The sequence below is a fragment of the Arachis ipaensis genome, chromosome B5 (assembly GCF_059453495.1).
Source record: "Arachis ipaensis isolate K30076 ecotype BB chromosome B5, ASM5945349v1, whole genome shotgun sequence".
Lineage (NCBI taxonomy): Eukaryota > Viridiplantae > Streptophyta > Magnoliopsida > Fabales > Fabaceae > Arachis > Arachis ipaensis.
Window position 1 is genome coordinate 125,962,433 of NC_142440.1, and position 22,614 is coordinate 125,985,046.

A 22,614-nucleotide genomic window follows, 5' to 3' on the forward strand; every position below is an offset into this window, starting at 1 on the left:
AACCGAAAATGAAAATAAAAGACGAGTGATCCCAAATTATGATTGCGGTTATACACTTTTGTCCCGCAAACCAGTTTTGCCAAAAGATAACAAAGCGAAATGGTTTAGGACACCTTAGTCCACAGTGTCCCAAAGGTGTTTTAGTTTAGGCCTTTTTCAGTTCTTAACTGCAAACCATTATCACTACTTCCAACATAGCCACCATCTTGTTCAGTCTCAAACAACCAGCAGCTCCACCTCAATCAAAGCTGTTTTTTTGACGGAACAGTTTGAAAAGGAGACTAATGTGCCTCATGGCATTTGTGGTTAGGGTCCTCCTTTTGTTGGTTAGGATCGGGTTTTTTTTTTGGGTGGGTGGGGGGAGGGGGGATTGGTTTAGGGATTTTACATATTAAAAGCATATGATTGGGAATCAACCACCAAATCATTGAGTTCGCAAAGGTTTTAGCGATGGACAAATAAGTTGATGAGCATTTTAATTTCCAAATAGATTCTTGAAGAATGCACACATTGAACATTGCACCATAATGACTCAAAGTCAACCACAGTTTTTCCACACTAATTAACCCAATGTTGGCCAATTTCCAAAGGATTTGGATCTTCTAAAGTTTGAATTTCACTTTAAAGAGTAAAGTGTGATCTTCTACCCTTAAATAGTTTCTCTTTCATATTTATTCTTGGTTCTACCTATGAAATCAATGGTAAGAGATCACACTTTACTCTCTAAAGTGAAATTCAAACATTAGAGGATCCAAATCCATTTCCAAAACTCACAGATATTGTATCAAAATTACAAGTTTCAGTAAACAAGTGTTATAGGAAATATAACATCCTTACATGCCAACGGAAATACTCTGGGATTACACAATTGACGGATACCATTTCCTCACCTTTCAACTCCATAACAGAGACCTACTACTAAATGCAATGCTTGGTGACTTCTGTATATACTACTGTTCATACCTGGTCCAAATTCAGCCAGACCCATTAAGGATAAAGACTCCTCGATGGTGGCCTCTTCCACTTACCCGACCTCTAGGAGATCGGGCACGACAAGGAGCTCTAGCCTTATCCAAATAAGTAACTACCTCCCCAAAATTTCTTCTACTATCTCTATGTCACCTAGAAGATAGATCCCAACAAACTAAGATAAAGGGAACTATTCCAAGGGTTACCTGAAACTGTAAGTCGATCTCGGACGAGATCTTCTGTATTGATCGGAGATGACGTGTCCGGCTTTGAGTGGAGGCCGGAGCTATCGTATCCGACTTGTTAAGCTTGGCTGCACTGCTGATCCTTCGTCATCGGAGGTGGGGGGGGGGTACCTACAAGGGACTCCGAGGCTTAAGTTAGCAAGGGTATTAAGTAGGTTTTTAGTAGAATCAGAGTATGAGTTATACCTGGGTGCTCCGGTGTATTTATAGTAGCGTGGAGTAACCTTTTTAGATAAGATAAGTTAGTTATCTTATCTTATCTTATCTTATGGGTGAGGTCATCTTATCTTCAAGGGAACCGCCCTTATCTCTATAGACTTGGGCCGCCTTTGGATTTGGGTCGTGTTCCTCTATCTGGGCCCTTTATTGGGCTTTTCTGGCGATTTGGCCGAGCTCTTTGAAAAGAGGTCGGATAGTCTGACTTGAAGAGGTCGGTCGCCTTGTCGCTAAACATCCCGGGTCGAATAGCTCGACCCAGGGTATGAACAGTGCCCCTGCTCGAGTTTGGTCTTTCTTTAGGAGGTCGAGCCTTCGTTTTGGGGCTTCGATCCTTCTTTGGTGAAGCCGAACTCGAGCATCTGTCGACTTCTTCTTTGTAGAGTTTTTCTTTTTTGAATGCAGAACATTTTCTTCTAAAAGCGCGCGCTTTTGTATTAGCGCTCTGGTCTTGGGAATGCGTGAGGGTTTAATACCCTCATTAATTGATTTTTAATGTCCCGTTTCCCTTGGCTCCTTTATTTTGAACTTTACACACAGAAACGGTTTCTCTTCTCTGTTTTAGTTGTAACTTCCCCCTTTCCTCTCTCACTTTCTGTTTTCGGCTGAATTTTGCGTTTTTTGCGTTTTCTTCCTGCGACATTGCTTGGTGACTATCAGTGCTTTGCTTTGAAATTCAATTCCAGATTCCATTCTCCATCTTTAATTGCTTTGAAGCTTTTTCCTTTTTCCCGGTTGGTTCCATTTCCAATTCTTTTACTTTGTTGCTTTGCATTATGTAATTTCTGGTTTTGACTTCAAAAAGTTTGAACCTTTTGTATTGCCGTGCTGATGCTGCCGAGAATCCTTCGGATCTTAAATGAATTTTCTGAATGTTTGTGTAAATAGCCCGGCTTGTGGGCTTTTTGAACTCTTTATTTTGTAATTGGTGGTTGCTAGCCCCTTGACACTTTCTTAGTTGCTTGTTTAGCAACCTGTTTTTGAAAAACAAAATGGTTTCCAAGCTTTTGGGGCTGGTTCTGGTAGCCTCTTGAGCTTGTTATTATTATAACTTCATGTTTTTCATATCCTGTCTGTTTTTATCTGTCTTGGTACCTTTTTTTAGGTCTTTTGGAAGTGTTGGAGCGATGTTGCTCGACCTCTTTAGATTGCCTTTGTGTTTCGTACTTGTGGCTTGATTCCTTTGAGGTTATGGATGTTTGGATCCACTGGTATGTCGGCTTCCTCGCTTTAGCCTGTAGTTATTTTTAGTAATCCGTTTTGTTTGGACCTTTGTGAGGTCTCTGTTGGGAATTACTTTTTATAACATTAGGGTTTTGGGCCAACTTCATCATGTCGGGCCCTTCTAATTTATTTTTGTAATCCTCTTTCTTGGACCTTGTTCAGGTCTCTTTCAGGGATTACTTTTATAACTTTTATGTTTTGGGCCGACTTCATCATGTCGGGCCCTTCCAAGTTATTTCTTGTAATCCTCTTTATTCGACCTCTGTCAGGTCTCTTTCAGGGATTACTTTTATAACTTTTATGTTTTGGGCCGACTTCATCATGTCGGGCCCTTAAAAGTTATTTTTGTAATCCTCTTTCTTGGACCTTGTTCAGGTCTCTTTCAGGGATTACTTTTATAACTTTTATGTTTTGGGCCGACTTCATCATGTCGGGCCCTTCTAAGTTATTTCTAGTAGTCCTCTTTATTGGACCTCTGTCAGGTCTCTTTCAGGGATTACTTTTATAACTTTTATATTTTGGGCCGACTTCATCATGTCGGGCCCTTCTAAGTTATAGTAATCCTCTTTTATAGGGTTGGCCAGACCTCTTTCTAGGGATTTGCTTATAACTTTGGTTATTGCGACTGGTCCGACTTCTTTACGTCGGTTAGTCTTTAAGTTATTTTTTAGCAATCCATTTTATTAAGACCTCGTCAGGTCCTTTCTATGGATCACTTTCGATAACTTCTTGCATTACTCTGTTTTTATCTTTGCCGATTTTGTAGAAATTGGGTTTAATCCTCGTTTGGTTGACCTTTTAATGAATTTGGTTTTCATCTCTGTTGGTTTTTATCGTGATCGTGCAGTGAATTTGACTTTCACTTTCTGCCGATCTGTAGCTTTATAATCGGATGATGAATGTTTCATATTAATGCGGCTTGAGAATTTGTAGAAGATCTAAATAGATTTTATTCAAAATAAAATGTAAATATATACATGCGGGAGTTTTATCCCTCTAAGTCGGGCAATTTGTAGGTCTTGGCTTGGCGCCTCATTAAAAAACATTTTCAGGAAAAAGAGTGCGCCTTATCCTAAGATCCTTTATTATCCCTAACTATAGTACCTTCTTAGGTTGTAGGCGTGCCATGACCTAGGAAGCTCTCGCCCATCGAGTTCAGACAGTCTGTAATAGCCCTTTCCAAGTACTTCTATGACTCGGTAGGGTCCTTTCCAGTTTGCTGCCAGCTTTCCTTCTCCAGGTCGGGTTGTTCCGATATCATTTTAGATTAGGATGAGGTCGTTCTCGTCGAAACCTCGCAGCACTACCTTTTGATTGTATCTCGAAGCTATTCGACGTTTTAATGCCTCTTCCCTGATCCGAGCTCTTTCTTGGACTTCTAGAAGTAGGTCGAGTTCTTCCCTTTGAAGTTGGGGGTTGGCTTCTTCATTATAGTGGATCACTCTAGGAGACCCTTCTTCAATCTCTACTAGGATCATTGCCTCCATTCCGTACACTAATCGGAAGGGTGATTCCTTTGTGGTGGAATGCGGTGTTGTTCGATATGCCCATAGGACTTGTGGGAGCTCTTCAGCCCAAGCTCCCTTTGCGTCTTGTAATCTCCGTTTTAGCCCAGCCAATATGACTTTGTTGGCAGCTTCAACTTGTCCATTGGCTTGGGGATGTTCTACAAAAGTGAACTGGTATTTTATGTTCAAGTCGGCTACTAATTTTCTGAAACCTGCATCTGTGAATTGGGTGCCATTGTCTGTGGTGATGGAGTATGGAACCCCGAACCTTGTGACAATGTTTCTATATAGGAATTTTCGACTTCTTTGAACAGTGGCGTTAGCTAGAGGTTATGCCTCAATCCACTTTATGAAATAGTCTACCCCTACTATGAGGAATTTAACTTGTCCCGATCCCTGAGGAAAGGGTCCAAGAAGGTCTAGTCCCCATTTTGCGAATGGCCAAGGTGAGGTCACGCTGATGAGTTCCTCTGGCGGGGCGATGTGAAAGTTGGCATGTTTCTGACATGGTGGACATGTCTTTACAAACTCCGTGGCTTCTTTTTATAGAGTTGGCCAATAAAATCCTGCCCGGAGTACTTTTTTGGTGAGTGCTTGTGCTCCGAGATGATTGCCACAGATTCCACTGTGTACTTCTTCTAGAACTTCCTTCGTGTTGGAAGTCGGTACATATTTTAACAATGGTATTGAAATTTCTCTTTTGTATAGAGTATTGTTTATGATAGTGTAGTATTGTGCCTCCCGTTTTAACCTTTTTGCCTCCTTCTCATCTGTAGGAAGTATTTCTATTTTGAGGTAGTTAATTATAGGAGTCATCCATCTTTGATCTAGACCTGTTATGGCTAGGACTTTTTCCTCTTCCGAGATTGATGGGTTCTGTAGTATTTCCTGGATGAGGCTTCTATTGTTGCCCCCTGGTTTGGTGCTGGCTAGTTTTGAGAGTGCATCAGCTCGGGCATTTTGTTCGCGGGATATGTGACGGACCTCATACTCCCTGAGTTGTCCGAGCTGTTCCCTGGTTTTATCCAAGTATTTTTTCATGGTGGGGTCCTTGGCTTGGTAGCTTCCTACTATTTGTGAAGTGACCACTTGTGAGTCACTGAAGATGATGAGTTTTTGAGCTCCAACCTCTTTAGCCAGTTTCAAACCAGCTAGTAGTGCCTCATATTCAGCTTGGTTATTTGAGGCAGGAAAACCCGAATTTGAGATAGAGTTCGATATGGGTTCCTTGGTTACTTTTAATTATCACACCCGCGCCACTTCCAGTCTTATTTGAGGAGCCGTCCACGTAGAGATTCCATTCTGTGGGGATTTTTGGGGTGTCTGTAAATTCTGCAATGAAGTCGGCCAGGTATTGTGATTTGATGGCTGTCCGAGCTTCGTATTGAAGGTCAAATTTGGACAACTAAACTGCCCATTGCAAGATTCTGTCTGCTAGGTCTGTTTTCTGCAATATCCCTTTTATGGGCTGGCTGGTCCGTACCTTAATAGTGTGAGCTTGGAAGTATGGACGAATTCGTCGAGATGTTAGTATGAGAGCATAGGCAAATTTTTCTATTTTTTGGTAGTTCAGCTCGGATCCTTGTAATGCTTTACTGATGAAGTATACGGGTTGTTGCCCACTGTCGTCTTCTCGAACTAGTGCTGAGGCTACTGCCCGACTTCCTACCGCGAGGTATAATATGAGTGGTTCTCCTTCTTGTGGCCGAGATAGGATGGGTGGTTGTCCTAGGAATCTTTTGAAATCTTGGAAGGCCTGTTCGCACTCCGTTGTCCATTCGAACATTTTTCCTTTCCTTAGAGTAACATAGAAGGGGAGAGATCTTATCGCTAATCCTGCTAGAAATCTGGACAAGGCTGTTAGTCTTCCATTAAGCTGTTGTACCTCTTTGATGCAAGTCGGGCTCTTCATATTGAGTATGGCCTGACATTTATCCGAATTTGCCTCGATTCCTCTTTGTGTGAGCATAAAACCCAGGAATTTGCCAGCTTCTACTGCGAAGGTGCATTTTGCAGGATTAAGTCGCATGCCATGCCTTCTTATGGTGTCGAATATTTGGGCAAGGTCGGACAGCAACGTCTCTTCACTTTGTGTCTTTATTAACATGTTGTCCATATAGACTTCCATGATTTTTTCAATATGATCCATGAAGACCTTATTCATTAATCTCTGGTAAGTAGCTCCCGCGTTTTTAAGACCAAAAGGCATGACGATGTAGCAATAGTTTGCTTTTGGGGTTAAGAATGAAGTTTTTTCTTGGTCCGGTGGATACATTGGGATTTGATTGTATCCCGAATAAACATCCATAAATGAGAGGTATTTATATCCGGAGGAGGCATCTACCAGAGCGTCGATACTTGGGAGTGGATAAGGATCTTTTGGGCAGGCTTTGTTGAGATCAGTGTAGTCAGTGCACATTCGCCTCCCATTTGATTTTTTCACCAAGACGGCATTAGCTAACCATAGTGAGTACTTGACTTCTCTTATGAATCCTGCCTCCTGTAGAGTTTATACCTACTCTTCCACAGCTTGGGATCGTTCGGGTCCGAGCTTTCTACGCCTCTGTTGTACTGGCCGAGATCCTGGGTAGACTGCTAGCTTATGGCACATTAACTCGAGGTCTATGCCTGGCATGTCTGCAGCCTTCCATGCAAAGAGGTCGACGTTATCTCGTAAGAACTGTACGAGTGATTCTTTTATGTCTCCCTTTAGGATTGTTCCAATATTGGTTGTTTTGTCCGGGATGTCTCCGATCTGGACTTTCTCTACTTCACCTTCGGGCTGTGGGCGGAGTTCTTCCCGCCTCTTAACTCCCCCGAGTTCGATTGTGTGGAACTCTTCTCCTCTGCCTCTGAGGTTTAGACTTTCGTTGTAGCAGCGGCGCGCCATCTTCTGGTCTGCTTTTATTGTAGCTATCCCTTCTTCAGTTGGGAATTTCATGCATAGATGTGGAGTCGAGACTATTGTGCCGAGCTTATTCAACGTTGTCTGACCTATTAAGGTATTGTAGGCCGAACTTACATCGACCACGATGTAGTCTATCTTGAGTGTTCTTGACTGGCTTCCTTTTCCGAAGGTTGTGTGTAGTGAGACGTATCCAAGTGGTTGAACTGGGGTGTCTCCCAGTCCGAACAGGCTATTCGGATAGGCTCTGAGTTCTTTTTTTCCAGGCCGAGCTTGTCGAAAGCAGTTTTGAATAGGATGTCGGCGGAGCTCCCCTGGTCTATCAGTGTGCGGAGGAGATTTGCGTTTGCCAGTATAATGGTGATAACCATGGGATCGTCGTGTCCTGGGATGATGCCGGATGCGTCTTCTTTGGTGAAAGTGATTGCAGGGAGGTCGGGTGCTTCCTCCTTTCCCTCGATATGGTATACTTCTTTAAGATATCTTTTGCGAGATGATTTGGAGATTCCTCCTCCCGCAAATCCACCGTGTATCATGTGGACGTGTCTTTCTGGTGTGCGAGGTGATCGCTCGGTTCGTCCGACATCTTCGTCCCTTCTTCTTTTTCTTTGCTCATCGTCTCGGGTGGCCAAATACCGATCTAATTTCCCTTCTCTTACTAGTTTTTCTATGACATTCTTTAAGTCAAAACATTCGTTGGCAGAATTCCCGTGGATTCGATGGTGTTCACAATATTCAGTTCGATTTACTCCTCTTTTTTTGCCTTTGAGTGGTCGAGCTGGGGTATTTTTTCAGTGTGGCAAACTTCCCGGTAGACATCCTCAAGGGACACCCGAAGAGGGGTATAATTGTGGTATTTTTTGATTTTGTCCCCATGTCGATCTTCCTTCTTTTTGGACTCTTTGTCCTTATCCCGGGAGGGGTAGGTGAATCCGGATTTTGAGGTCTCTCCTAGTCGAGAGTTTTCCTCCATGTTGATGTACTTCTCTGCTCGTTCTTGCACTTTGTTCAGAGATGCGGGGTATTTTTTCGATATAGATTGGCTAAAAGGTCCCTCTCGTAGGCCATTGATGAGGCCCATAATGGCGGCCTCCGTTGGTAGGCTATGTATATCCAGGCATGCTTTGTTGAATCTTTCCATGTAGCTGCGTAAACTTTCCCGATCTCATTGTTTGATTTCTAATAAACTTGGGGCGTGTTTGGTTTTGTCTTTCTGGATAGAAAATCTGGCTAGAAACTTTTTGGCTAAGTTGTTAAAGCTTGAGATGGACCTAGGGGGTAGGTTGTCGAACCACCTAATCGCTGTTTTGGTTAAGGTAGTCGGGAAGGCTTTGCAGCGGACTGCGTCCAAGGCGTCTGTCAGGTACATTCGACTTCTGAAATTACTGAGGTGATTGTTGGGATCTGCCGTGCCGTCGGATAAAGGCATATCTGGGAGTTTAAAGTCGTTAGGAATTTTGGTCTTCATGATCTCCCTAGTGAATGGATCTTAATCCTTGCGAGAGCTGTCCTCATGGGTGGATCGAGTAGCTTTGCCTTTGAGATCGGCTTCGAGTTTTAGAAGTTTATCTTCTAATTCCCGGCGCCGCCTTATCTCCCTTTGTAGATCTTTCCCAGCTTCTCGCTGATGTTGGGCTTCTTTTTCAAGTTGTTTTAAACGATCTTGAAGCGTCTCTAGAGCTCCTGGGTTTGGTGAGTTTTTATCCCCGTTAGATTCTGGGGTATCTTTTGGTGTAGTATCTGCGTTTTTGTGTGACGTTCTATCTTCTAGATCTGAATCATAGTTGTTGTCATTGTTGTCTGCCATGGTGATGGGATGACTTCCAGATTCCCCGGCAACGGCGCCAATATTCTGAGGGTTACCTGAAATTGTAGGTCGATCTCGGACGAGATCTTCTGTGTTGATCGGAGATGACGTGTCTGGCTTTAAGTGGAGGCTGGAGCTATCGTATCCGACTTGTTAAGCTTGGCTGCACTGCTGATCCTTCATCACCGGAGGGTGGTGGGTACATACAAGGAACTCCGATGCTTAAGTTAGCAAGGGTATTAAGCAAGTTTTTAGTAGAATCAGAGTATGAGTTATACCTGGGTGCTCCAGTGTATTTATAGTAGTGTGGAGTGACCTTTTTAGATAAGATAAGTTAGTTATCTTATCTTATCTTATCTTATGGGTGAGGTCATCTTATCTTCAAGAGAACTGCCCTTATCTCTGTAGGCTTGGGCCGCCTTTGGATTTGGGTTGTGTTCCTCTATCTGGGCCCTTTATTGGGCTTTTCTGGCGATTTGGTCGAGCTTTTTGAAAAAAGGTCGGATAGTCTGACTTGAAGAGGTCGGTCGCCTTGTCGCTAAACATCTCGGGTCGGATAGCTCGACCCAGGGTATGAACAGGAACGGTTATCCACCAACAAAGGTGGAACTACTCCAAAAAGATGGTTACCTTTCTACTATGAATATATTGACATCCCTCAGGTATAATCACATCTCAATCTACTAAAAACATGCCTAAAGCCTTTGCTAACTTAAGTATCAGAGTCTCTTGTAGGTATCACCCCCCACCTCCTCACGAGGAACTCGGACGGCAGCATCTCGACACCAGCATAAGTCGGAGCTGCCTCATAAGGAGTTTGGACCTCACATTCAGTCCCAAATCACCGCTTTAAGTAACTCTCAGAACATTGACACCGTTGCCGGAGACCTAAAACTCAACCTTTGATAATGGCAGATAATCAGTACGAAGACGGTCACACAGCGTCTGAGTCAAAACTAGAGCCCCACCACGATAACCTCACGCTAGCATTACCTCCACCTCGAGAGAGAGCACATGTTCCCCACAGAAAAGGAACATCGAGAAACCCTCAGCCATGGCGGATTTAATTAGAGGTCCATTCATAACCTCCCCATCCAACGGAAATACTAGAATTAGTCCACGGACACCGCGGACGATTAGAGCAACTTGAACTGGAAGCTGAACGGCAATGGGAGGCAAAATGGAAATTTTGAAGGGAGGTACGATGACGAAAAGAACTGGAAGAAAAGCTCTTAAGGTTGGAGGCTGATCTCCAAAGGCGAAGCAATCGAGCAGATCAAGAGAAAAACCTTCTTGGAGGTAAGGATCCGTTTGTTGAAGAGATCAAGCGAGACAGAGTTTCTAGAAATTTTAAAACCCTCGACATGGATCTCTATGATAGATGATCGATCTAAGGCACCATCTCAGCCATTTCAAAAGTCGGATGTATCTAGTCGATGCCTCTAGTGTGACTCGTTGCAAAGTCTTCCCGACAACTTTGACCAAAGCCGCAATGAAGTAGTTCGATAACTTGCCTCTCAGGTCAGTGACTTGCTTTGATGACCTGTCAAGAAAGTTCCTTACCAAATTCTCAATTCAGAAAGATAAAGTGAAGCATGTCCCAAGCTTGCTAGAAGTTAAACAAAAATTCAGAGAGACACTCCGATATTATATAGAAAGGTTAACAAAGCATGCTTGGAAATACAAAACTTACCTACTGAACTAGTGATAATGGGATTAGTTAATGGCCTTAAAGAAGGGTCGTTTCTCAATCCATATCCAAGCGACACCCGACTTCTTTGTACGAAGTACAAGAACGTGCAGAAAAATACATCAATATGGAAAAAAATTTCCGACTAAGAGAACCTTTCCCGATGCTCAGCCTGCCCTATCCACCTCGGAAAAAGGAGAAAGAAGCCAAGAAAGAAGAGGAGTACAACTCGGTAAAACCTCGAAGGTATCATAATTATACACCACTCTGAGTCTCTCTTGTAGATGTTTATAGGGAGATATGCCACACCAAGAAGCTTCCACCTCCTCGTCCAATCAAACACAAAAAGGCAAGAAGCCGGAAAGAATACTGTGAGTACCACAAACTTTATGGACATTCTACCAACGATTGTTATGATTTAAAGAATATCAGTTAAAAGCTGGCTAGAGAAGGTCGGCTAGATAGGTACTTGGCTGAGAGGTCGGACGATCAAAGGAAAACGAAAATAGATGAAGACGGAGGTCGGCAAGAATGCCCTCCCCAAACTTCTGAACGACACATACACATGATTAATAAGGGGTTTGCTGGAGGAGGAATCTCAAAATCATTGTGAAAAAAGTCATCTTAAAGAGGTGTACCAAGTCGAAGAAGATAAGAAAACACCCGACTTACCAACCATCTCGTTCACTAAAGAAGATGATCAAGGGGTAATGCCTGGCCACGACGACCCAATGGTGATAACAATGATCTTCGCTAATGCAAACCTCCATAGAACCCTAGCAGATCAAGATAGCGCGACAGATATACTGTTTAAGCCCGCTTTTGACAAACTCAGGCTGGAAGAGAAAGATCTAAAGGCGTACCAGATAACCTCTTTGGGATAGGGGATACGGCGATCCGACCTCTTGGGTTATCTCTCTATACACCACCTTTGGAAAGGGCACAAAGTCAAGGACATTAAGCGTCGACTATATCATGGTCGACGTCATCTCAGCATACAACGCCCTAATAGGTCGGACCACTTTAAATCAACTTGCAGTAGTGGTCATTACACCTCACTTGTGTATGAAGTTTTCCACTGCAAAAGGAATTGCCACATAAGAGGAGATCAAAAGTTGGCACGAAAGTGCTACAATAAAAGCCTTATCTAAAAGGTAGCCCAAGAGGAAAGGACGTCAATATCATCGAGCTCGGTGGCATTCGAACTCGAGCAGAGCTACGCCCCAACCGGGAGAAAAGATAGAAGAAGTACAAATCAGAGATCATCCTAAAAAGACAACGAATATAGGGGATAACCTGGAAGGAGGACTAACAGCATAGCTCGTTGACCTCCTATGAAGAAACTCTAATCTCTACATTTGGAAAGCCTCCGACATGCCTAGAATAGATCCCAACTTGATATCTCATAAGCTTGCTGTCTACCCAGGTTCCAGACATATTCAGCAAAAACGCCAAAAACTCAGACCCGAAAGAACACAAGTCGTGAAAAAATAAGTGCAAGCATTATTGGAAGCCAGATTCATAAGAGAGGTCAAGTATCCATTATGGTTGGCTAATGTGGTTTTGGTAAAAAAGCAAAATGGAAGGAGGAGGATGTGTGTCGACTATACCGACCTCAAGAAAGCTTTCCCCAAGGACCTTGATGAGAGAACTTTTGTGTGGTCTAGAAAATTACGGATAAATCCTCGTTGCAAGTATAGTTTCTAAACCTTCAAAAGTCCTTTCATACAAACGTTTTGGTTGTCACAAGTAACAAACCCCTTTGAAATTGATAACCGAGTATTCAAACCTCGGGTCGTCTTCTCAAGGAATTGCAGGGAGGTATGTTCTTATTATTGGTTATGAGTTTGTAAATTAGGGGTTTTAGAAATTAGGGAGCAGTATGTTGAATGGCAAGTAAAATAAAATAATAATAATAAAATCTCTTGGCAAGGTATAAGAAATAAGAGATCCTGTCCCAGCTATCCTTATCAAAGATGATGACAATTGAATCTTAATTCCTCTTCGTTAACCTTTACTAAAATAAAGGAATATCAAGGGATTAATTAAGTTGATCTTCGAATCCTATTTATTTCCTAAGAAAAGATTGGGATTATTGAAGCTCAAATTAACAAAGATAACAATTATCAATTATGCTGTTGAATTGGATAACTCCTGAGTTACTGATTTCTTAACCAAAACCAAAAGAAGGAAAATAAATCTACTGGAATAAAAATGCCTTCAGATGGGAAGCAATAATCATGTAAATAAAAGAAAGCAATAATTACTGAAATACCTCAAATAATATTAATTCAAAGAAAATCATATGTAACATGGAAGAGTTCATGAATTAAATTTGGAAAAATAAATAAAAATAAAGAACCTGGGATTGAGAACCACTCCTAAAACTAAGAGAAATCCTAAATCCTAATCCTAATAGAGAGGAGAGAACCTCTCTCTCTTAAAACTACATCTACTCCTAAAATTGTGAATATGAGAGCCTCTCTTTGAATGGATGCATTCTCCCACTTTATAGCCTCTAATATGTGTTTTCTGGGTCGCAAACTGGGTTAGAAACAGCCCAGAATTCGCTAGTTACGAATTCAAACACGCTGATTTTCGTCACTGCGACGCGGCCGCATGGGTCACGCGGTCGCGTCGCCTAGAATTAGAGCAACTATGGCATATTATATATCAAATCGAAGCTCCGGACGTTAGCTTTTCAACGCAACTAGAACCGCGTCATTTGGACCTCTGTAGCTAAAGTTATAGCCGTTTGAGTGCGAAGAGGTCAGGCTGGACAGCTTAGCAATTTCTTCAACTTCTTGTATTCCTTCCACTTTTGCATGCTTCCTTTCCATCCTCTGAGTCATTCCTGTCCTGTAATCTCTGAAAGCACTTAACACACATATCAAGGCATCTAATGGTAATAAGAGAGGATTAATATTAGCAAAGATAAGTCCAAAGAAACATGTTTTCAATTAAAGCACATAATTAGGAAGGCAAATGTAAAACCATGCAAATAGTATGAATAAGTGGGTAAAGAGTAGATAAAAACCACTCAATTAAGCACAAGATAAACCATGAAATAGTGGTTTATCAGACCTATACCCTCTCCCAAGCATCGATGCTTTGGTTGACTAGACCTTAGGTTATCGGTACTTATCCTTTATGGACGCATATTCAGGATATAACCAAATCCCGATGTATAAGCCGAACCAAGAAAAGACCTCTTCCATCACTCCAAATGCGAACTATTGTTACGTAGTAACGCCTTTTGGATTAAAGAACGTCGGGCCACATACCAGCGACTGATAAACAAGGTGTTTTTTTCCCACTTAGAAAACTTATGGAAGTATATGTGGATGACATGCTCGTCAAAACTAAGGATGACTTAGCTCTCTTGTCCGACCTCTCCAAAGAATTCTCCATAATAAGGAAGCATGAGATGAGACTAAATCCCTCAAAATTCACCTTCGCGGTAGAGGCCGGGAAGTTCTTAGGTTTTATGCTAACTCAAAGAGGCATAGAGGCAAACCCGAATAAGTGTAGAGCCATACTACAAATGAAGAGCTCTATTTGTCATAAAGAAGTCCAACAACTAAATGGAAGATTGATAGCACTATCCAGATTTTTGACAGGATGCGTTAAAGTCCGTACCATTATATTCAATCCTCAGAAAAGGGAAGCAATTTGAATGGACCCAAGATTCCGAATGAATCTTTCAAGGCTTTAAGGCATTTTTTGGGCCAACCCTCATACTCACCTAACCTATCATGGGAGAGAAGTTGAGAACGGGCAACAACCTATTTACTTTGTCAGTAAAGCCTTACAAGGAGCAGAGTTGAACTATCAAAAGATGGAAAAGTTTGCGTATGCTATGATCCTTACCTCCCGAAGGCTCTGACCTTATTTCCAGGCTCACACTATAAAGGTCCGCACTAATCAACCAATGCAGCACATTCTACAAAACACGGACCAAGAAATAAGGATGCTGCAATGGGTTGTAGAACTGTCCGAGTTTGATTTGAAATCTGAATCTCGGACAACAATCAAATCCCAGTACCTCGCCGACTTCGTGGCCAAATACATTGAAAGTCATGGAAGCCCGACAACGTGGAGCTTATACGTGGATGGATAATCCAATAAAGCTGGTAGTGCAACAAATGTTATCCTGGAAAGTGAGCAAGGAACTCAGATAGAACTCTCGTTAAGGTTCGAGTTTCCTACTTTTAATAACCAAGCAGAATATGAAGCCTTGCTTGCTAACTTAAAGCTGGCTAAAGAAGTGGGGACACAAAGGTTGATAATGTTTAGTGATTCTCAAGTGGTAGCTTCACATATTAATGATACTTATCAAGCCAAAGACCCTAACATGAAGAAATACATAGATGAAGCACGGAAACAACTAGCACAATTCTCAAAATGAGAGGTCCGACACAAACTCCGGAGTCAAATGCCCGAGCATATGCCCTCTCCAAGCTAGCCAGTACCAAGTCAGGGGACAACGATAGAAGCCACATCTAGAAAACTCTCCACACACCGTCAGTATCAAAGGAAGATGACAACTCGGGCATAATGGCAATATCCAACCAAAATTTAGGATGGATGGCCCCCATAGTCAATTATCTTAAATTTAATGTTATTTCTGAAGATGAAAAAGAGGGTGGAAGGCTCATAAGGGAAGCACAAAATTATACATTAGTACACAATGTTCTATACAAAAGAGGGGTATCAACACCTCCCCTAAAGTGTGTTCCAACCTCTAATACTAAGGAGGTCTTAGAGGAAGTACATAATGGCATATGTGGAAACTATTTGGGAGCCCGCTCACTAGCCAAGAAAGTGATTTGAGCCAGCTTCTTCTGGCCGACCTTGAAAAAAAAAAGGGTCGAGTTTGTCAAAAAATACCTGCCTTGCCAGAAGCATGGCAACTTCCATGTTACACCTCCAAAAGAGTTTATCAGCATCACCTAACCATGACAATTTGCCAAATGGGGTCTCAATCTCCTCGGACCATTTCCTCAAGCTCCGAGACAAGTAAAATATCTCATAGTAGGGATTGACTATTTTACTAAATGGATCGAGGCAGAACTCTTAGCGACCATCACAGCTCAGCAAAGTCAAAAGTTTCTCTACAAGAACATTGTCACAAGGTTTGGAGTTCTCCACTGCATTACCACAGACAGTAGAACTCAGTTTACCGACTCGACCTTTAGAAATTTGGTGGTCGGCCTCAAAATAAAGCACCAATTCACATTGGTAGAAGTAGAACATCCCCAGGCCAATGGACAAGCTAAAGTTGCAAACAAAGTCATATTGGCTGGACTGAAGCACCGACTACAATACGCAAAGGGGGGCATGGGCAGATGAGCTTCCTCAAGTCTTATGGGCAGATTGGACAATCCCTCATTCCACAACGGGGGAGTCACCTTTCCAACTTGCTTACGGAATAGAAGTCATGATTCCTATAGAAATCGCTGAAGAAACACCAAGAGTTATATTCTACAATGAAGGGATCAATACCCAAGCACAAAATAAAGAGCTCGACCTCCTCCTAGAAGTCCGAGAACAAGCTCAGATCAAAGAGGAAGCATAAATAAAAAGATGGCCCTAAAGTATAATCAGAAGGTGATCAAAAGAAGCTTCATCACAAAAAACTTTGTACTGATCCGAAATGACATCGAAATTTAGAAGTTGAGCGAAGGAAATTTAGCTGCAAACTGGAAATGACCCTACAAGATTTTTAAAGTCTTAAGAAAAGGTTAATACAAAGTGTCTGATCTACAAGGAAGGAAACTCCCGTGGTCGTGGTATGCATGTAACCTAAAGAAGTACTACAGTTCGGTAGCGCACCTTGTTCCCTGTTGTACTCTTTTTTCCAACCTTAAGATTTTTTTCCCAAGAAGGATTTTTTTAAAGGGGTTTTAACGAGACACCATAACAAGGGCTAAGGGTTGTCAAAATCCGTAGTAGCAAATTTATGTACAGACATTATTTTTATTTATCAATGATAAATCCACTTCTTTCTTAAAAATTTTCCTATAAAAACACATTAATTTAAACTTGACAAACTGCGAAAATTATTGCCCGACCTAGAATGGTCGACAAGATGAAGCGATGAGGTACAAATTAATATAAGAAGTTATATAAACACTTCATAAAACCGGCCTCAAAATCAAGGCGGCATAAAAACAAAGTGTAAAAGTAACTTGACAAAGTCTGACTACACGAAGTCGGAACTTACGAAGGAAATCAATATATTAACCTACTTCGCTGACATCATTTTTAACTTAGCAAGAAAACAGCATTAAAAGTTGGCAAAACACGATTTGCAACTAAGCAGTTGTATAGGCTAAGATCTAATTCAACAAGAAGCAATTGCTTAAAACCTATAGTCATTATCAAAATGGAGAAAGGTTCTTATAAAATTCTAAAAGTTGTTCAAACTATAACTAAAAAAAGTAAAACTGTTCAGATAACTACAGAAAATGTTCATCAAAAGACCCATATATCGGGTCATTCAAGCCATGAAAATTAAGGAAAACTACAAAGGATTGAGCTCGTTGCCAGTAACAACATCCTCGGCTCAGACAAAAGGGGTTGGGTCATATTCAGAAACGGGCACAGCTGGAATAGGGCCGGTCAGAGAAGGAGGGAGCTTGGTACTAACGATCTGGGGAAAAACCTTGAGATTCTGGGAAGTCTGACCGACCTCTGGCCCTGAAGTTTTCAGGTTAGGAAAGGAAACCTCCTCATCTTCCTCGGGAACCAGGATGATCTTCGCATCTACTACGATGTTGTCCTGGAAGATTAGGGAAAGGTCTGCCTCGGGAGCAACAATTTGGAACTGCGCCTTCAGATTTGCAAACATCTCATCTATTCCCTCAGACCACAGATTCCTCGAGCTCTGCATATTTTTCCGGAGCCTTAGCCAGCTCATCTACAAGGTCGAGCCTCTCCCCGAAGACTTGGGTATAGTTCTCTCCCGCCTTCTTCTGCAAACCCCCCGACATAGCCAAGACTGCCTCCGCCTATTTTACCTTGGCCTGAGCTTTACCTAAATCGGACACCAATACATTCCTCTCCGTTTCAAGCTCGCTTTTTGTCTCCTTCAAGGAAGCCACCTCAGCCTGAGAAGCCACCAAAGAGCTGTGAGTGGCATTAAGAGGAGTCTTCTCCAACTCCATGGCCAAAGCAACATATACACCTGCCGTCCGAATTCCACCTCGGCCAGGAGCTGAAGGTGGTTTTTGATGGACACATCATCCATGCTAATGTGGCTATAAGGAAGAATGTTCTTCTCACTCCAGGCAGGTCCGTCAAAATCCTTGTCGTATATGCTCTCCAACTCAACAGTCTTTTGTCATTTAGGATTTGGTTTGGAGGAGAAAGAAGGAGGATGACGGGCTGCGGTACTATCCTAGGTAGAAAGAGGAGGAATTGGTCGAGACAAAGGGACGGGTATAACCTTTCGAGAGGATGAAGTACCCGAGTCCGACTTTGTTGGCGAAGGTCGGGCAGAAGTATCACCAGCCTCCTTTAATTGAATATCCCGAGCCACAACGTTCTTTCTGGTGGCCTGAAGTGTCTTCATGGCAGCAAATTTAGGAGCCATTCTTTCTGCAACACCAAAATAAAGACACAGTAGTCGTCAACACAAACTTACAACCAAAATTCATAAGCGAAAAGGAAAGAGAGCTACCTAGCTCTGACTGAAGTTGACTGGGATCCCCTTAGAATTTTTTGGTGTCGAAATAAGGAGCCCGCCCCTAACACTCGTGAAACAAACCAATTACACTCTTATTAAGATCATCTAAATCATCTATATTATACTTGGCTAATACTGGTTTCTCTGCCCAATACAACAAAAAACAGGGTTCATCGTTCTCGTTGACGAAGAAAGGTTGGGCATCCTCAACAGCTCGAATTTTAAAAAAGTAAATTTTAAAATTATGGAAGGACTCGTCAAAAATGGAGAAAACCTTCCTACCCTGAACAGTACGAAAGGATAGCCCACCTATCTTTTTGGAACTAAAATGTTTGGTTAAAACAAAGAGGTAAAAGAAAACTTGTAGGGATGGTCGGACATCAAGTTCATGACAAAGTTGGTATATTTTCAAAAAAGTCCACGAGTTAGGGTGAAGTGGGAAGGAGCAACGTAAGTCCAGAGGACATTGATTTCAAAGTTGGAAAAAGAAAGCCTAACGTCTAGCTTAGGGAAAAAGCAGTCATAGTCGTAAAAGAAAGGGTGTTCCGACCTATCCAATGGAAAAAATATACCCTTTTCTTGAGGTTAGCTACCACTATCTCATAGTTTCACTCATCTTCCTGGTTTTCACACAACCTATGGTGCGTACGGAAGGTTTCGACATACTCTCTATCAATAACGGGACAGGAGTAATAACAGAAATATCTACTCAGGTTAAGTGAGAGGGAACTTTGGTCGACATGTTGTGAATTACAGAGCAAAACGTAAAAACTATACCTACCAATACAACAAACAAATTGTCACAAAGAAGTCGGACACCAAACAAAGAAATCGGATTTTCAACAAAGTGTGAAAAATTCAATTTCAAAAGGTTTTTTCACAAGAAAATTCAAGAATCAGAAATGGCGTCATTTCTGAACTATAGCAACACCATTTAGAGACAATGCAATATATAGTCCATAGCAACAAAACAGCAACAGTTTTCAATAAACTTCAAAGACACAGCAAGTATCGACAATGAAAAAGGAAAAGCAAAGGTCCCCTTCAATATTTCAATATCATTACTCAAGATACCACTCAAAACTAGGAGTTACAAGTACTACCCTAAGCAGTCAAAACAAGAAAAATTGGGCAAAAGCACCAACCTTGGCAAAGCGAGGAAGTAGAAGGGCACGTCAAGCAGCAAGAAACACGAACGTTCCTCTTCGAAAATGTAAAATGAAACCTTTGACAAATTCAAGATAAAGAAATCTTGAACTGGAATGCAGTAACAAAGCAAGAAAAAAGGAAAAAAAGCAAAGGGTTTTTTTATGAAGGAAACTGTTCCGAGGGTTACCTGAAACTGAAGGTCGATCTCGGAGTAGATTTGCTGTTGTGGCCGGAGCTGTTGCGTCCGACTTGTTGAACCTTGAGATGTTGCTGATCCTTGATCACCGGAGGGTGGTGGTACTTACAAGAGACTCTGATGCTTAAGTTAGCACGGGTTTTAAGCAGATTGTTTTATGTAGAATCAGAATATGAGTTATACCTGGGTGTTCCAGTGTATTTATAGTAGTGTGGGGTGACCTCCCTTAAGATAAGTTAGTTATCTTATCTTATCTTTTGTGGGTGAGTCCCCTTATCTTTGGCCAGCTGCCTTTAGGTGGGCTGTGATCCTCTGCTTTAGGCCTTTTTTGGGCCCTTATAGCAATTCGGCCGAGCTCTTTGGGAAAAGGTCGGTGTCGACCAACCCTTTAAGAGGTCGGTCATTTTTGTCTTCATCCAACCCAACTCGCCTAGCTCGATCCATGGTATGAACAGTGCCCCTGCTCGAGTTTCGATCTTCCCTTGAGGTCGTGCTTTTCAGCCTTGATCCCTTAGGGGAGTCGTGCTCGAGCATTTGTTTTTGACTTCGTGTTGTTCTTCCTTACGTGATTCTTGGCGCCTGCTTGCGAAGCATTTTTCACTTCTTTGGGAATACGCATGCGTTTTTAATGCCCATTGATTAGGCTTTTTTTTGTTCTGCCGTTCCCATCCTCGCTTTATTTTGAATTTTGAAAAGGCTTTGAACCTTGCTTTTCAGTTTTCTTGCTTTATCCGTTTCATTTGCTCAGTGAAGAAAAAACTTTTTTGTTCGCCCTTTGCTTTCTGAAAAAAGCCTCTTTTCTTCGTTCTTTTCTTTCGATTTTCACTTTTCTTTGGAAAGATCACCATTTTGCTAAAGTTTTGCCCCAAGCTTTTCTTCTTTGAAGCTTCAAAGCTTTCGTTGGACCGTTCCCTTTTCGTCACACCTCCGTCGTCACTTCTCCTTTTACAGGTTGGTGCTTATACCCTTTCTTGTTCTACCTGCTTTGTTTGTCATTGTTCTTATTGCTTTCACTCTTGCATGCTTTTCCCTTGGCACAAAGTTTTGGTCTTTGTTGAACTTTTAGTAGAAAAGGTTGAAACTTTCTTGGTGATTCTTTGCGAGGTCTGGTTCCCATGATAATTATGGTCTTTTTGTTATTGCTGTTTGTATGGAGAAATGCTGGCGAAATGGCTGAACTCCTTGTATTTTTGTTTGAGAGGGTTAGGGCTGGTTAGGGCACAGATTTTTGCGTCATCTTCCTTTTTCTGGGTTCTTGCTCTGTTGTTGCCTCCAAGGGGTGCCCCTGGACTTTGGTGTTGGTCCTCCGCTCTTTGCGAGTCCTGGAATTTCTCTTTTGCTGCCATATCTGACACTTGTTGATTGTTTCTTTTGCCATTCTCTTACTGTCCGAGTTGTTTAGTAGTGACCTCTTCTTTTTTCTTACTGTAGGGATAGTTGGCCTATGTCTTCACAAAAAACATTGTCGAGATGTCTACCAAAGTTCCTGCTGGTATGGCCGATTGGTTGGATTCAATAGTCTTGATGTGTGTGACTGTGGCTGATCCGAGTACTATGTGAGGCTTAGGAGGTTCCATAGGATCTGTAGCAATAGGGATGATGAAAAAAATTATGAACTGGTGTCACCTGATCTTGAGGAGAGGGTTAGTTTCCCTCCCTTAACTCAGGGAGAACGGCCCTTCTTCTATGCTTATGGCTACTTTTTTAGTCAGCTGAATATCACCATCTCTTTTTCTGCTTTTGAGATCGACCTCTTATGGACTTGTAACGTGGCCCCTTCCCAGCTTCATCGGAACTCTTGGGCCTTCATTAAGATTTTCCAGCTGTTGTGCCAGGAATTAGGTATCCGACCTACTACACCCCTTTTTCTTTATCTTTTTGTGTTGACAAAACCTGGAGTAGCCAAGAAGAAAGATTCTTGGATTTCTTTCTGAGCTACCCAAGGGAACAAAGTTTTTTCAATGTTTGACGAGTCCTTTCAAGATTTTAGGAACTATTACTTTAAGGTCCGAGCTGTCGAGAACGCCCGACCTTTCTTTTTAGATGAGAATGATGAGCCGACCTTTTCTTTGTGTTGGCAAAAGGATATAGTAGCTCCTAAGTATTCTTGGGAGAGTTTAGATAAGGTTGAGAAGGCCTTTGTGGGTGTTCTAGAGGAGCACTAGGGGGAACCTCCTCATCTGGACACCAAGAGATTTCTCGGAGATCCCTCCCTCCTTCGTGCCGAGCTAGGTAGCGTCCGACTTCTTTTAGAAGTGATTTTCTTCTATTGTTTGTACTTTTATTCCTCTTTATTATTATAACTTGTTTTCCTGGTTTCCTTTTCAGAAATGGTAAAATTTTCGGACTCCATGAAGGCCTTTCGGAGGGCCAAAAAGGCGACAGCTGCCCAAAACTTGTCAGCAGAGACCTCAAGGGAAGGGTCTTCTCAGGTGTCCCCAAAGAAGCCGACTTCTGACTCTCATGGCCCAAGAAAGATCATCCCGACCCCTAGAGTCCGGGTAGTTCCCTCTGATCCACCTCAGGCGACTTCTGGCCCTGCTTCCTCTCCTAATGCTGCTAGCCCGCCTCCGAAGTGTCAAAAAACTATTGGGACGTATAACCTTAATGACAAAGAGTTTGATGGTGTGGCCTTTGCCACTGAATTAATTGCTCCTCATGGTAAGGTTCCTCTGGACGACGTCTCCATCCTTCGTCACCTTGACTTTATAACGACCAACAGCATTCGAATGGCCAATGTTGGTGCGGCCTTATCTAAGGTTTTTAGGGAGTCCCCTGTCCGGGCTACCAAGGCTTTTCTAGAGGACGCCCAAGCTGAATTTAATAGGATGAAGGGTCTGAAGGATGAGTTGGACGCCAGGGTTGCCAAGTTGGAAATTGATCTGGAGAAAGAGAAGGAGCGTGCTACTAGGGTGGGGGCAGCTGCTAACCTGGCTGATGAGGCTGCAAAAAAGTATAAAGAGAGCTATACCCGGACCTATGGTGAGTTACTAGAAACCAAGGAGAGGCTTCAAT